At 42.2% G+C, this 15,625-nt stretch overlaps 1 pseudogene; it reads left to right on the top strand.

The window, feature by feature from the left end:
- The first annotated feature begins 417 nt into the window (after positions 1-417).
- Positions 418-8,309, top strand: LOC113178493 (myotubularin-related protein 9 pseudogene; annotated as a pseudogene).
- The last annotated feature ends 7,316 nt before the right edge of the window (positions 8,310-15,625 follow it).

Consider the following 15,625-nt stretch of genomic DNA (forward strand, 5'->3'; position numbering starts at 1 on the left):
TTTTTTCATACTGGGGATTGAACCCGGGGGCATTGAGCCACTGAGCCTCACCCCGAGCCCTTTTATATATTTTATTTAGAGGCAGGGTCGCACTGAGTTAGTTGCTCAGGCCTCGCTAGATTGCTGAGGCTCGCTTTGAACTTGTAATCATCTGGACTCATCCTCCCCAGCCCCTGGGATTACAGGCATGTGCCACCGTGCCCTGGTAACAACTTCAACTACTTCCTACTCCTTCTCCTCCTTCTCTTCTCCTCTTCGTCTCCCCCACCCTCCTCCTCCTCCCCCTTCTTAGTTGTCTTCTTCTCTCTCATGATTTAATTTCTTAAAATGAGATTTTACAGTAAGAAGCACACACTGAAGAGAATATCAAGAAAAAAGAGGCTGGGTTCCTTCAAACAGTCTACCCCACAGGACTAGATGGCCATGTGCCTTGGAGCACAGTCACCACATGCTACAGAGACTGGGCCCTGCACCCCTCTGGCCTTGACTTTCTGGCTCCCCGCTGGCTTCCCTGCACCCAACCGCATCTTCCTGCCTGATCCTCCAACAGGAAGCTCCCCTTCCTCCTCAGGGAACTTGGGCCTGAGCTGGCCCATGACATCTCTCTTCATGGCACCCCCAGTAGCTGGCGCCTTCAAGTGAGCAGCCTGTGTGAGTGCTTGTGTGTGTGTGTATGTTCTTATGTGTGTGTGTGAGTGCTCGTGTGTATGAGTGTGTGTGTGTGTGTTCGTGTGTGTGTAGGGAGACATTACCTGGAGGACTGCACAAATCCAGAGCACACAGTTTGGCCACGTGTGACTGTCATTATTAGTGGTCTCTGCTGATGAACAGAAGCTCTTTTATTTCTGTGTTCTTCACTTTGTAATCTCTCTTTCTAGTCAGGGTTTTGTGTTTGGCATTTCATAGACTCACCCTGCCCAGTGCTGTAGACCTAATGTCTCTGTCCCTACCCCCTGCAGAGTGACAGTATCAGGAGATGGAGCCTGTGGGAGGTGACCAGCTCGTGAGCGCAGAGTCCCATGGATGGGATTAGTGCCTTCATAAAGAGGCCACAGAGAGCTCTCTGGGGCCTTTCACGTGAATAGGCAGTGTCTGTGACTCTGGAAGGGGGGTGAGCAAGGGGCAGAATCTTCCAGAGCCTCAACTTTGGGCTTCTCAGCCTCCAAGGATGATGGTTTCTCAGCCATCCAGGCAAGTCAGCTCAGAGCAGCCCAAGCCAACCAAGACAGCCTGAGTGATGTTGGTATTCTTATGTTGCTTTCTCAGCTCCTCTTTGGCCATTTGCAATTGTCCAGGAGTTAAATTTCATATCGGTGCTTTTATCACTGCTGTGAGGTAGAATCAAGACCCTAGGCAGTGGGAATAGCCCGCAGGGCTCCTGATGTCAGGACTTGTCTGATGAGGAGGGGGCTGGAACTGGGAATGGAGGGAGAAGAGCACACGGGGCAGTCAGGCCCTGCAGATCCCAGGCCCCGGATAAGCTACTCAACTTCACTCGAAACACTTGAGAATCTTCTAGAGGGTTGGGAAGAGGAGACTGTTTAAATAAGATTTGTGTTTCCAACAGTCACTGGCCACAGTGAGAATCACGACCAAAAGTGCCAAAGTTGGTGCCAAAGTGGACCGGCTGGGCAGATGCTCTCTTGTCCAGGTGGGAGATTTTGGAACCTGGGCTTGGGGTCTTACAGTGAAGGTAGTGCAGCGTGGACAGATGTGAGTGGCTTGGACATTAAAGCTAAAGGATTTTCTGATAGATCTGGTGTGGGTTGGAGGACAATATACCCAACGTGATTCGAAATGATGACACTTATAGAGGTAGTAGACACTTGGTTAAAGTTGTATCAGCTCAGTAAGTCTCTGCTCCAGATTGTGCAGTTCCAGAAGCAGTCCCTCCCACCGGCTTGTACTTGAGAATAAAACATTACCTTCTATTTGCTAATGACTTTCATGAGTTAATGTGTAAGCTCATTGTGGTGGTTTGGATCTTAAATGCCCCTCAAAGGTCCACGCGCTGAAGGTTGGACACCAGCCTCTGGTGCTATTGGAGTGGGTGAAGCCTTCAGAGGTGGGACTTGCTGGAAGCTCAGCCACTGTGGCGTGTCCTCCAAGGGGGTGCTGGGACCTGGCTCCTCCTACGCTTTGCTTCCCAGCCATCATGATTTTCTGCCTGGCCATCAGCCAAAGCCATGGGTCCAAGTACCTATGGACCAAAACCTCTGAAACCACAAAGTCAAGCTAAACTCTTTGGTACTCTGTCATGCGACAGAAAGCTGACTGACATCTTCACTTCTCATTTCTTCAACTGATTGTAATGAATAATTTTTAGTTATTGACCAAGCTCCAGCATCCCCGGAGGAGAGGTTGAACCATGACCCCCACTCCATTTTTCAGCTAAGAAGTAGCAAATGTAACATTTTAATTGGTGGTGAAGTTGGATCTTCAACTAATCCTTTGAGTATATTTTTTGGCTTCTTTCACACATCTCGTGCAACTTCTATAACATCCATATCAATGACTGAACACAAAGGTCCCTCTTAAAATGTTTGCTAATTGGTTTGTAAAGTGGGACACACCTGCTGAGTCTGGGCAGAAGAGACTTTAGTCTTTCTTCCATTCCACCGATTACCCAGGAGGCAAATCCTGGAATTCTATTTCTTCTACTTAATTGCTTTATCTGTTTTTAATTAAGTTTATCTAGAAATACTTAACTTTTAAACCTAAATCTACTTTATAATTAAAGCATATGGACATGCCCTGGTATTGTATCTCCTTGATAGTTTTTCTGAATCTCTTTGTTTGAATTCTCTTTATGGAATAAGTGTGAACTGAATCACAAATAATAGAGAACAAACTGCTGGTTCTTAAAATGCTGAACTTAAAAATGCAACAGAAAGAACCTGTCAGCAGCCATTAGTGCTGAACCCAGATGGTCAGAGGAGCTGGACCGTCACCTGATGTTATTAATCTCTTAAGGGAAATGGTTAATGGAGATGGAGTCTTTAGAAATGTACCCCAAATTTGTTATTTTTCCAGCAAATTAATGTGATTAATTCCAACTGGATTAATTTGAGCACATTATCCTTGTTTATCTAATGAGAAAGAGTAAGTACAATGAGTCCTAGCATGGGAAGTGAACACCACAAGACAGAACCCTCATATTTAACAGGAATTCAAGCAACAGCCATTTAAAACCATGAACAGTCCTCTTGGGGCAGGAATCACAATCAGCTTTATGACTAGGCCTGGGATCATTGCTTTATGACTTTAAGCTCTGGTACTTATTCTGGTGTAATGTTCACTACTGTCCTTAATTATATGTGTAGTTTACACTCACTGGGTGCTTGTGGCAGGGACTGTGATGAATGCTTTGTTATATTCAGTGTCCTATTTAATTTTTCCTAACAATCTGCAAGTTAGGTGAATTAATTAAAATTTTGATGATAAGTAAGACAAATGGACTTTGCTAACTTCAGCAAAATAAAGAATGTATTAAAATTGGAGGCTGGAACCAGGGCAGTTAACAGTGTTGTCCCTGAATCCAACAAGTGCCAGGGTTTGCTCCGTCGTCATGAGATCTGTCCAAGGTTCACGTTCTTGGGAGGGTCTGTTTGGCCTGCCTTGGATCTTGTTCCTTCCCTTCGCCCAGGTGTTTCAGTCTGTCCAGGCCTTATTCATGGGCTTTGAAGGCGAAACGAAAGGCAGGTGACTTTTCCTGTGACCAACCTGGTATTTACGGAGATAGTACAGTGTGCCAGAGATAAATTAAACAAAGTAGGAGAGTCCATTCTACCTCCCAGATTTCCAGACACGGTAGAGAAAATAAGAGAGGAATCCTAGGTAACACACAAAGGTAACGTGGAGGGCAGGTGGGTCCTGCCTGTGGGTCCCTGAGGAGCTGGATCCACGTCACTCCTGACGGTGAGTCCTGCAGGCTAAAAGGAAGGGGAAAGCTGGGGGCCCATAATGTGCATGTCCAACTTCTGCCCTGGAGAAAGGGCTCGCCACCCCTCTCCTGGGGTCAGTGTGTGAAGGAAATGCTGATTCCAAGAGAGCAGACCGATGTGGGAGGACCCTGGGGGAAGGGAAGCAATAGGACTGGGTAGTGTCATGAATGGGCAGAGGGTGAGCCTTCCATCAGGGTGGAGAGAAAGAGGTGATAAAATTCCTCTCCTCCCTCGAACACTGTGTTTAGCCACTAAGAAAATCATTTCTACGTCTCCTGCCTCAGAATCCTGTGACGACTATCCCTGGGACAGGTGTCTTCAGAAGGGAAGTCAGAGCGGTACTGAGGCCTGGTGGGGTGGGAGTTGATGGAGATGGGTGACACCTGCCAGTCACAGCATCTTACTCTCTGCTGTGTCTCTTCCTGACTTCCAGTGTTGGTGCATTGCTCTCTAAGGATCATTTGTGACCAATTCTGCCTTTTCCCAAGCACTTAGGGGCCAGCAGCTGTTGGTCACCTGGTGGCAGTGAATGGTGACCCTGGTTTTCTGTTGACTGCATCTTTCCTCCCTGGGAAATGACTGTTTTTTTCTCTCTCAGCTTGTTGATCGACACAGACAAGAGTCTGATCTTCAGATCTCCCCTTGTGTTTGTTCCTGACAGAGTGCTGCTAGCCTTTGAGTGATCTCTGCTCACAGGCTAAGTTAACTGGAAGCTTATTAAGTAAATCTACTTTGAATATAAAAGAAAAACTGGAAAAACCTATGTCATCTGAGACAAAGGCTATCATTATTATTAACTAATCATGCATCTCTCACTCAGGGTGAAACCCAAACCACTACATTATGAAGTCTAAGCAATACCATCAGCTGACATCTACGCCAAGGTGAAGGCCATTACTCCACTGAGGCTGCTTGTCAGGCAGAAATGATGGATGTGAGAAGACACAATGTACACAGTGTCTGCATCGCAGGAGGAGGTTAGTGGGTGTGACTACCTCCACTACTTTTCAGAGTCATACAGACCATGAAGACGTATCTGTGCCTTTTATTTTCTTGATGTAACTTTAGGCACTGGCAGTGCTGTAACACATTGTCACAAGCACGGTGGTGACAGAAGGCTGTTCTATCCCAGGTCTGGAGGCCAGACTCTGCCATCAGTATGGCTGGGCAGAATCAACGTGCGGGCAGAGCTGTGCTCCCTCTAGAGCTCTGGGGGAGAGTCCAACTCCTGCCTCTCCCAGTTCTGCAGGCTGTGGTGTTCTTTAGTTGGTGGCCTCGGCTCTCCAACCTCCAAGGCCAGTGTCTTCAAGGCTCCCTCTGTGCTGTCCTCATGGACCCTCTAATGTTTGAAACCTCCCTCTGTCTCTCTTTTTTAAGGACATTAGTGACTATATGGGTTCCACCCATGTAATCCAGAATAATCACCCCATCTCGGGGTTCTTTACCCAACCACGTGCACCGTTAGTTTAACGTACATTTAATTTAATCACATTGCATTATATTTAATAGGACCCCTTTTTCTTAGTCACTTAAGGTCAAATTCACAGGTTCCAGGGGTCAAGATATGGGATATGTCTTCCAGCCTGCACTAGGAACTGCATAAAATACTCCATCGCTAAATATCTGAATTAAGCCTCTTTCCACTGCCTTCCTGGCTCCCAGGATCTCTGTCATTGACAGTACTCTGCCTCATGCTCACACACCCTCTTGATATATAGACATGGTATTTGTTAGCACTGTTCCTAGTGATCATCTAACAAGAGTGTTTTTAAGCAACATAGTTGGGAAGAAGATGAATGGCTCAAGAGTGATACCGGAAATACAAACTTCCACACCCACAGAAAACCTCCAGGTCTTATGAGACATGTTAACACCTTCCTCAGCAAAATGGTACCATTACAAATGTAGTCCATGAGGAGGAAGTGGTGGTTTCCACTACCCAGTAGTCATGTTTCTGGATGCAGTAGTTGACCATTGATTAAAACCAAACTCTCACCTTCATCCCAGTCACAGAGAAGGACCTTTGGCATTTCCACTTCACAACATCAGTATCATCTTAATGAATCTTAAGGAATTTGTAACCCCAAAAGCAACAACCTGAGATATTTTTGGTCATCCCCCTCCCCACCCCCCCACCCCCCCACCCCACCCCCCCAACCCCCCACCCCCCCATCCCCCCATCCCCCACCCCCACCTGCCAACCCAGCGCTGGTAAATGCCTGGAGGTCCTCCTGGGCTCAGCGGGTGTCTGGTCCCAGCTGCTGGAGGAACAAGGAGTATGGGAAGCTGATTAAGACCCCACGGATGGACAACATGGTGCTGCGCCGGCCCTTCTATCTGGCTGACGAGGGGACCCTGTGTCTGATGGCCACCACCTCATCCTGTCCTCACCTCAGGACCACACAGAGGAGCTGTGGAACCTAGTACAACCAGTATGGAAATCAGTATGGAGATTTCTCCAAAGACTAGGATTGGACCCAACTTATGATCCTGCTGTAGCATGCTTCAGTATCTATCCAAAAGAATTAAAATTAGCATAGTCTAAAGATATCTATATGCCTCTGTTTATACAGCATGATTTGCAATAACCATGTGGTGGAACCAGCCTGGATGTCCATCAGTGGATAAACGGATAAAGAAAATGTGGTATATATGCTCAGTGGAGTTTTACTCAGCCATAAAGAGGAATGGAATTAAGCTATTTATAGACATCATGTTAAGTGAAAATAAGCCAGACTCAGAAAGCCAAGGGTCATATATTTTCTCTTTTGTGTAGAAGGTAGAGAGGAAAAAAGAAGAAAGATCTTATGACAACAGAAAGTAGAGGGAGGGGGTCGGGGGAGGGAGAAGGAAAGGGACAAGAGAAGTAGTGGGGAATGAAGTTGATACAGTTGTGTTTCGTGCCTGTATGAATATGTCACAATGAATCCCACTATTGTGTACAATTATTATGCACCAATAAACTTTTAAAAATAAAAAAAAACATCGTGCTGTTGACAATCAATTTGTAGGATTGCTGGATATCATGATAAAACATGATTTTCCAATTATTGGGTTGGATAGTCCTGGAATGGAGGAACGTTTTAAATATAGCCAGAACTACTGAGGCATTGTCTACCTTGGACTCTGATGTACCCTTTCTTCTATGGGCCCATATTTGAGGTGATAGAGGAGGGCTGGAGTTCCTTGCTTCCTTCCTGAGCAAGAGTGTGAACTCTACTCTTCAGCTACCAGTGAATGAAGACTAAGCTATGGCAATAAGGAATATGCTATCTGCCCTTGCTATCTGACCAATTGTCATAGTGCCCAAATCCATTGATGATGAAGCTCTTCCAAAGGTACCTATATTGGACACACAGGGTACATTCCAGTATTCAGCTATTCTCATTTTTTAAAAAATGAAATGGTAATTATGCAAAATGGTCAGTCACTTGCACAAATGGGAGAAGGTACAAGGAAGACGAGACACTGATAAATGCTACCCTCAGGGCAGAAAACATGACTACATCATTGACACTTGTAGTCTGAATGTGTCTCAGCAAGCTAGAGCCAAAGGAGGTGACTTTGAACAGGAAGCCCATTACCCCCAGTGGAGGCAATTTCATAAGTTCATTGAGAGGTATCACAGCCTAACCAAACTTGTGGAAGTTTGTGATGACCAAACATATAACATGGACCAATGGCTCAGTAAGATGGAGGCCTCCAACTGGCTGACTCGTGGCAAAGAGATTCTGACCACTGCCTGCCTAGCCACTCAGTGCATCCACAGGGAGGGAGCATCAGTCCTGATTCATGGAGCAGAAGGAACTGACTCTATCCTGCAGGCAGCCTCCCTGGCTCAGTTCATTTTGGAACCACAGAGACAGATTGTCTGAGGTTTCAAGGCTCCAGACAGAAAGAGAGTGGCTTCAGGCTGGTCACTCCTTCCAACACCACTGTGCACAGTCTGCCTATTGCAGTAACAAGCAGAAGTGGGCAGGACCTGTAGTTCTTCTCTTTTTGGGGGGGCTGTGTGTGGCTACTCTGTGAGTTCCCTTGTTCTTTAGGTTTTAAGGAGTATTTCCTCGTCATGCTCTTTGAGCATGCATATGCCTCCCAGTTTGGAACATTTATGGGCAAAAACGAAAGTGAAACTTATAATTTCAATTCCAGCAGAAAACAGTATCTCTGCGGTCCAGGGTCAAAAGGCCCAGTGAGCTGAGAATTTTCCTAGGGTGGAACCCATTCTCTAAGTACTTGGATCAAGTATATGAGGAAATGGTGAACATCACTGAGTACAACAGGGAGTTACAAGCAGAGGTCAACATCCTGAGGACGCAGTTGGTGGAACTGGAAACAGAGGATGAGCTGCAGGAGAGTTCCTGAAACCCCCAGCATCCTAAAGACCTTCAGGGCAGAGTCCTCCTCTTTCTGTCTCTTCCTGTAGTTCACTTGTACTCCATATTCTTAAACTTAAGGATCTGGACATGGGATCAGTCTGATCTCATACTCTCTCAGCACTGTAGAAATGTTACCCACTATGATCACAATTTTATGTGGCATAGTAGGCCTTTCCTTTGGAAGCAGGAACGAGATGCCAGTCATTTTATTTTACATGGAATCGGTGACCTATTTAATGGCATTTATGTCACATATCATTTCTCCAAAACTCCCCTCCTTGTACCGTTTCCAAACAGATCTCCAGAGCAGGTCAAGATATGATTAGATCACTCTATGGAGTATTTGGTGGATTAACAAAAGGGTCAGGCTTTTAAGCACTCTTGGTATAGAAATTTAAAATTAAATTGGTTAATAAACCAAAAATTCTGTTAATATGCCTTTTCCATCTTTGCAACGTAAAATAATCATTCTCTTTAAGACAATTTTGGACTAACAAAGTTGAATTCATTCTCATTCTGGATTGTCAAGAAAGGAAAATTGGAATCCTTGTTCAAGGCACCTTCTTTCAGCAAAGACGGTAGGAATGGTCCTCTCATATTTACATGAAGAATTTATTTAAAGGGTAGACACTAAAAATATGTGCAATATGGAATTCAAGTAGGAATTTGTTATTAAGAGAGAACTGTTACTATTGAATTTGTTTTTCAGGTTTTGACCATGCATATAAAATGTATCAAATGCTGGATGTAAAATTAAATCATCATTTAGAATAAGGTTAATTTGTTAAAATTAAGCTACGAATATGGTTTCTTTCCTTAAACCAGAGATGCACTGCCCTCGTCAGAAGTTCTGATTGCACTGATTTATATTTGTATGTGTGTTTTTAGGTATTCTAAGCATTTACTAAGACTGTGGTTATTAAAACTTTCACGGTGGCTAGAGCCATTTGCAAGTTTATCTTGACTCCACTGATGTATTCATTATGTGCTAGAAAAATATATTTTAACTGGAGGTGGAGATTTTTAAATATGATGCAGCTCTGTTCAAACTTCAGAAGCAGTTCTGAGTGTCTGAGTGTTAAGAACAGCACTGGCTGTGCTTGAGCTCTGCCATCTTGTCTGTAACTGTAGCTCTACATGTCTGGGATGCAGCACTACCCAGGTGTGTTTCTATCTTATGGCACTGCTCATTTTAACACAGACCATCCATTCTAGTTTTCCTTAAAAGGAAAGTTGGAGAGTAAGACTATTTTGGCGCCATCTGTATGTAATGGTTTCAGTGTGTAACAGAGCATTGGACCCTGCTGCAGAGTTATGTATTGAGGTAAAAACATAACTTTCAAAAATGTACTCTAGAAAAATTTATGACCTCATTCAGGAGCCTTAGAAAATAGCAGATGTTTTCTGTCTCAAATTTCCCAAATTTACTCTCTCTCTCTCTCTCTCTCTCTCTCTCTTTTTAACCTTCCACAGACTTGTGCAAAAAGCTAGGTAACAGCCAAGAGTGAAATTCTTTTGGTAAATTTTCCTTCCTTCTTCTCTAAGCTGTTTTATTCTTGGCTTATTTTCTTGACTGTAGTTATGGGTCCTGTTCCATTGACACCTTCACAAAAGACTAAGGGAAGGAGCTTTAGAGGCCTTCTCCCTTGCTGTCCATGTCTCCATGTGCTATGAAATGTCTGAGTTTTGAAAAAGAAGAAACAGCCTCGCTTTCTGGTGGATCCTCAGAATTCCTTGTGTTGGTTCCTTGACCTGTTTGTTTTCCCTTATTTTTGTCTCAAGGCTACATATGAAAAAAGAGCCTGTTTCTTTTCAACTAATGGGCTGATAAGGAGAACTATCTGGAGATTTCGGTGATGGTTCTTTAGAAGCAACTTCCACTGCGTATGCTGATCAGCTGCAGGGCTTCCACAGGTGGAAACCTGGAAGGGAGTTGTTGTTAGGCTTGGTCATGGGAAACTCATGAGCCATCAGTTGACACCTGTCTTCTGATGTGTGAGCCAGAGACAGTAATAGGCTAGTATTCCAGTTTCTTTTTGTTTCTCCTTTGATACTGCAGTCATCACTGTTTTGACAAGTTTGTGGGATTTTTGTTTTTATTTTTTTGGGGGGTACAGAGGATTATCTCAGAGGTACTCGACCACTGAGCCACTTCTCCAGCCCTATTTTTTATTTATTTAGAGTCGGTGTCTCACTGAGTTGCATAGTGCCTTGCTTTTGCTGAAGCTGACTTTGAACTTGAGATCCTCCTGCCTCAGCCTCCCAAGCCACTGGGATTACAGACAAGTTTCTGTTTTAATGTTAATTTATAAGTAGGAATTAACCAAACCTGAAATCTGTTTGCAAGTAGTAAAAATAAACTTCAGTATCAGTGTACTTTCAAAAGGTTCACTTAATAATATTAGTTTCCCCAAACTTGGGAACCCTGTTGAGAACAAGTGCATAGGGCTGGGGTCATAGCTCAGTGGTAGAGCACTTGCCTAGCATGTGTGAGGCACGGGGTTTGATTCTCAGCACCACATATAGATAAATAAATAAAATAAAGGTCATTGACAAATGAAAATTTTAAAAAAAATATGTGCATTGCCACTATTGTTTGAAAAACGGTTTCTAGCAATACTATTAAGTTACCTCTCTTGGGTGAGGAGAATAAATAACAATGGATACACCCATGAAAAAATACTTGTTGGCCAAAGGGCTGTGGCGCTCCGCAGGCCAGTACCCGGTTTCAGAATGGTCACCGTGTGCCACAGTCTGGCTGGGCACAAATCACGAGCCACTCAAGAAGGAACAAACTTTATTTCCGACTCACATGAATGCCACCCATGCGGTCCTTCCAGGCACCCCACTCCAACCGGAACTCCCTCCACCAGAACTCCACCCACCAATTCAAACTCTCCAGGAATTCCCACAAGAGCTCAACCAGAACTCAACGGGAACTCCGTGAGAACTCAAAAGTATACACAGCTTAGCTTAATTATCATCATCTTAATGCTTGCTGGCTTCACTTCTCAATCATTACTTCTGGCAAAATGCCAGGGGCCATTCCAACTCCGCGGGGGCTCTCAGCATCTCCCCGCTTTTGTTTAATTAAACACCAAGCATGTGGCTTAGGGACCCGTGCCTGTCTTAGGTTGTCCAATACTACATATGGTCCTTACCCATCATTGGATGAGCTGACCTCAAGGTGTCAGCCTCCTGTCTTAAGTTGGTACCATTGCAATTGGATCTTACCCATCACTGACTACTGGTCCAGCATACAGCCATACTTGTGGATAGGCCTTTGCACCGGTGTGGGGGGGGTGAGGATTCTTTGCCTCACCTCTGTTGGCCCCCAAATTTGGCCTTTGCAAGCAGAAGGGAGGAGGATGCAAAATGCCACGACACCAAGCCAAATGATGGTTCCTTTTGAAAAAATTGTACCACTGATGACACCATCAGCAAAGATACCCGAGCACTACCACAATTCGCTGCACCAATAGATAGTTCAAAATGCATACAAGTGATACATAGTCCAGGCAAGTTCTGCAAACAATTCAAAGCAGAGGAATCTATTAATATGTACATTTCCTCTCAAAGTAAATTGACTCCTTGATTGAGCATCACTTGTTGATGCATCAGTTTATACAGTTTGTTGCGATAGCTATCCAGAAGCTGTAGTTTGGTTTTATCTTTGTCTTCACTGGCATTGGGATGAAGATAGGAATTCTGGCAATGATGGCTAAAAAAAAATATGTAACATACCAGCAGGCACTAAGAAAACAATTTTCTGAACAATTTATATTATCCTGAACAGAATTATTAAATATAATGAAAAGGAAAGGTGAAAGTAAACAAACAGATCTGTTAACCTCCTTTTTTGTTCACATTTTTAAACAATCCTCAACAGTTGTTTACCCAATTTAAATTAAACCATTTAAATCACATGAATAATAAAAAAAATATTTGGATCCATTTTTTCATGAACGCTCCTCATATATGATATATGGACATACGCACATACAGACATGCAACAAAAAACACAAGAGTGCATATACAACACATAATAGTAAAGGCCTTGTAGCTTTTTACAGGTGAAATCCCCATTGCAATGCTCAAAAACTCCACAGTCAAAAAATAAAACTGATCAGAAAAACATTAACCTATGTCTGTATGAGCTCAAAAAACAAAACAAAACTTCATGATGTGGGAAAGGGCAATAATAAAATAGATATTGAAAAAAGCATCCTGGTTACCACCTGGGTTTGACTCTTATTTGGATATCCCATCCTCTTTCCTGTAACTTGCATGTGGGTCTGAAGGTATTCCCATAAGCAAGCCCCAAGGTTTCTTACATTTGAAATAGGCTTTAATGGTGTTCATTATTCATTAGCCTCCTGGTGAGGGAGAACCACTGTTGCAGATGTAAAAATAGCCAAACTGGAGTTTTGGATATCAGCTGTTATGGATTTGAGCCAAATCATCTTCTTTTTGGTCTGTAGAAATAGCTTTAGTTAGTCTCTCTGGAATCCAAATCAGCTGCTGTTCTTCCTGTGGAAACACACAAACAGACCCCCAACTCCAGACAATCACTGGGTCATTGTCCTGTTAGAATATGCTTCCAAAGTACCTTGGGCTTATGTACATTTTTTGGACACATGTGCCTTTCTGCAGGACTAAGCCCTGATGAATCCAAATTTAAAAAGTTTAGAGTAAAAAGTGTTATTTTAAGTTTATCTTTGGGGACATATACCCCTTCCCAATTCCCTCTTTTGCTTTAATAAGTACATTTTAATAGTTTGATGAGCTCTTTCAACTATGCCTTGTCCCTGTGGATTGTATGGGATTCCTGTTATATGAGTAATGCCAAATGATGAGCAAAATTGTTTAAAAGAAGTAGAAGTATAGCCAGGGCCATTATCTGTTTTTAACTGTGTTAAAACACCCACAGTGGCAAAATTTTGAAAGCAATGAGCTATATCTTTAGTTTTTTCTGCGGCATGAAGAGAGCCCATCAAAAATCCGGAAGAAGTATCAACTGTAACATGCAAATATTTTAATTTTCCAAATTCTGGCAAGTGTGTGACATCCATCTGCCAAATATGGTTAGGTATCAGTCCTTTAGGATTGACTCCAAGATTAACTTGTGGTAAAAAGATCACACAATTTTGACATTGCTTTATTTTTTGTCTAGCTTGTTCCTTAGTTAATTTAAAATGCTTTCGTAAAGTATTAGCATTGACATGGAACCTTTTATGAAAATTTGTAGCTTCTTCTAGTGTAGAGAAAATATGTAGGTCATGTGTAGTTTTATCTGCTAAATCATTGCCCAAACTAAGGGCTCCAGGCAATCCTGATATGTCCTATAAAGAATGGATCTTTTCTGTCCCAGATTAGACTTTGTATAGTGGAAAAAAAAGAAAACAGTAGAAGAAGGGGAAATCCTACCAGCATCTTCAAGGGATACTATAGCATTAACTATATACTGACTATCGGAAAATAAATACAGAATCTTTAAACATCACAAAAGCTTGTAATACTGCATTAAGCTCTACCTTTTGAGCTGATTGTTTGAGTACTAAAAATGTAAAAGTTTGATCAGGGGTAACTACTGCTGCTATACCATTATTTGACCCATCTTGATCAGGGGTAACTACTGCTGCTGTACATTATTTGACCCATCAGTGAATATATTTGGAGCATTCATGATAGGTTTTTTTTTTGTGTCATTTTTGGAAAAACTACAGGATGAGAAGACCAAAAAGACAATAAAGGATTAGATGGTACGTGGTTATCAAATGAAACATTAGATTTACACATGATTATTGCCCAAGTATTTAACTCATTAGCTAACTCATCAATTTGATCCATAGTATATGGAGTAATAATTTTATTGGGAGAAATTCCAAACACTCCCTTTGCTGCTTTTATTCCTTTGAGTATTAATTGTTCTACAGTCTCAGGATATCTAGTAAGAATAATGTTAGGAGAATTAGATGTATCCATAATAATGGACCTTCTTGCCAAAATACTCCTGTAGGAATATTTTGTGTTGGTAGTACAATAAATAAAGGCAAACTTATATCAATTCTATCCAAATGCATATTTTCCATATATGTTTCAATGATTTTTAATGCCTTTCTTCAGGTGTTAACATGTGGGGTGAATTTGGATCTGATAGGCCTTTAGGATATCAAATAAAGGTCCCAACTCTCCTGTTGGTATGCCTAGATAAGGCCTTATCCAATTTATGTCTCCTAATAACTTTTGAAAGTCATTGATTTGAGTTGATCTACTCGTATTTGAATTTTTGGTGGATGGACCATGGTTGAGGATAATAGAAATCCTAAATAATTGGAAAATTTAATTGTACTTTATCTATTGCTACATCTAGATTATAATTTTTTAATAAATTTGTAAATGTGGCAGAACATTCTAGCAATGTGCTTTTATCTTTGTGTGCTAATAATCCATCATCCATATAGTGAAATATTTGTAGTTCTCGAATTTGATTTCTAAGTGTCTGGATTGCTTTGTTAACATAAATTTGACACATAATTGGGCTGTTAATCCCTTGAGGGAGTACTTTCCATTCATATCTCTGATCGGGACCTTCATGATTCAGTGAAGGGATAGTAAATGCAAAACGTGGACTATGCTCAGGATGAATTGGAATTGAAAAAAAAACAATCTTTAATATCTATAACTAAAACATACCAGGTTTTTGGCAAAGCAGACAATTGAGGAATCCCCAATTGAGCAAGTCCCCATAATAACCATCTCATTATTAATGGCTCTTAAATCTTGCAATAATCTCCATTTACCAAATCTTTTTGATGACAAAAATGGGAGTATTATGGGGAGATACAGAAGGTTGTATATGTCCTTCTGCTAATTGTTGTTTGACCAGGTCATGGGCTGCTTGTATCTTTTCTTTAGTCAGGGGCCACTGAGGAACCCATACTAGTCTTTCTGATTTCCAAGTAATTTTTGTCTCAGTGGCCCTTTCTGAAAAACCAACCCATGTCTGTTCCTTGATCTATTTGTATTGGTGCTGCTATACCTTGTTTTCTAATCTTTTTTCTTTCCTAAAACCTTGTCTAGCCCTAATAGTGGGTGCATTTTGATTGATGTTATTTGTTAATGTTAGTCCTAATTGATCTAGGACATCTCATCCCCATAAATTTGCAGGGAGATGATCCAATACATATGGTTGTATAGTTCCTTCACATCTTTCAGGATCCTTCCAATCTAATACCATTGCACTTCTATGGGGATTAGTCACCACTCCTAGGCCTCAAAGTGTTTTGAGTAGCTTGTTGT

Source organism: Urocitellus parryii, chromosome 7 (assembly GCF_045843805.1).
Source record: "Urocitellus parryii isolate mUroPar1 chromosome 7, mUroPar1.hap1, whole genome shotgun sequence".
NCBI classification, from domain to species: Eukaryota; Metazoa; Chordata; class Mammalia; order Rodentia; family Sciuridae; genus Urocitellus; species Urocitellus parryii.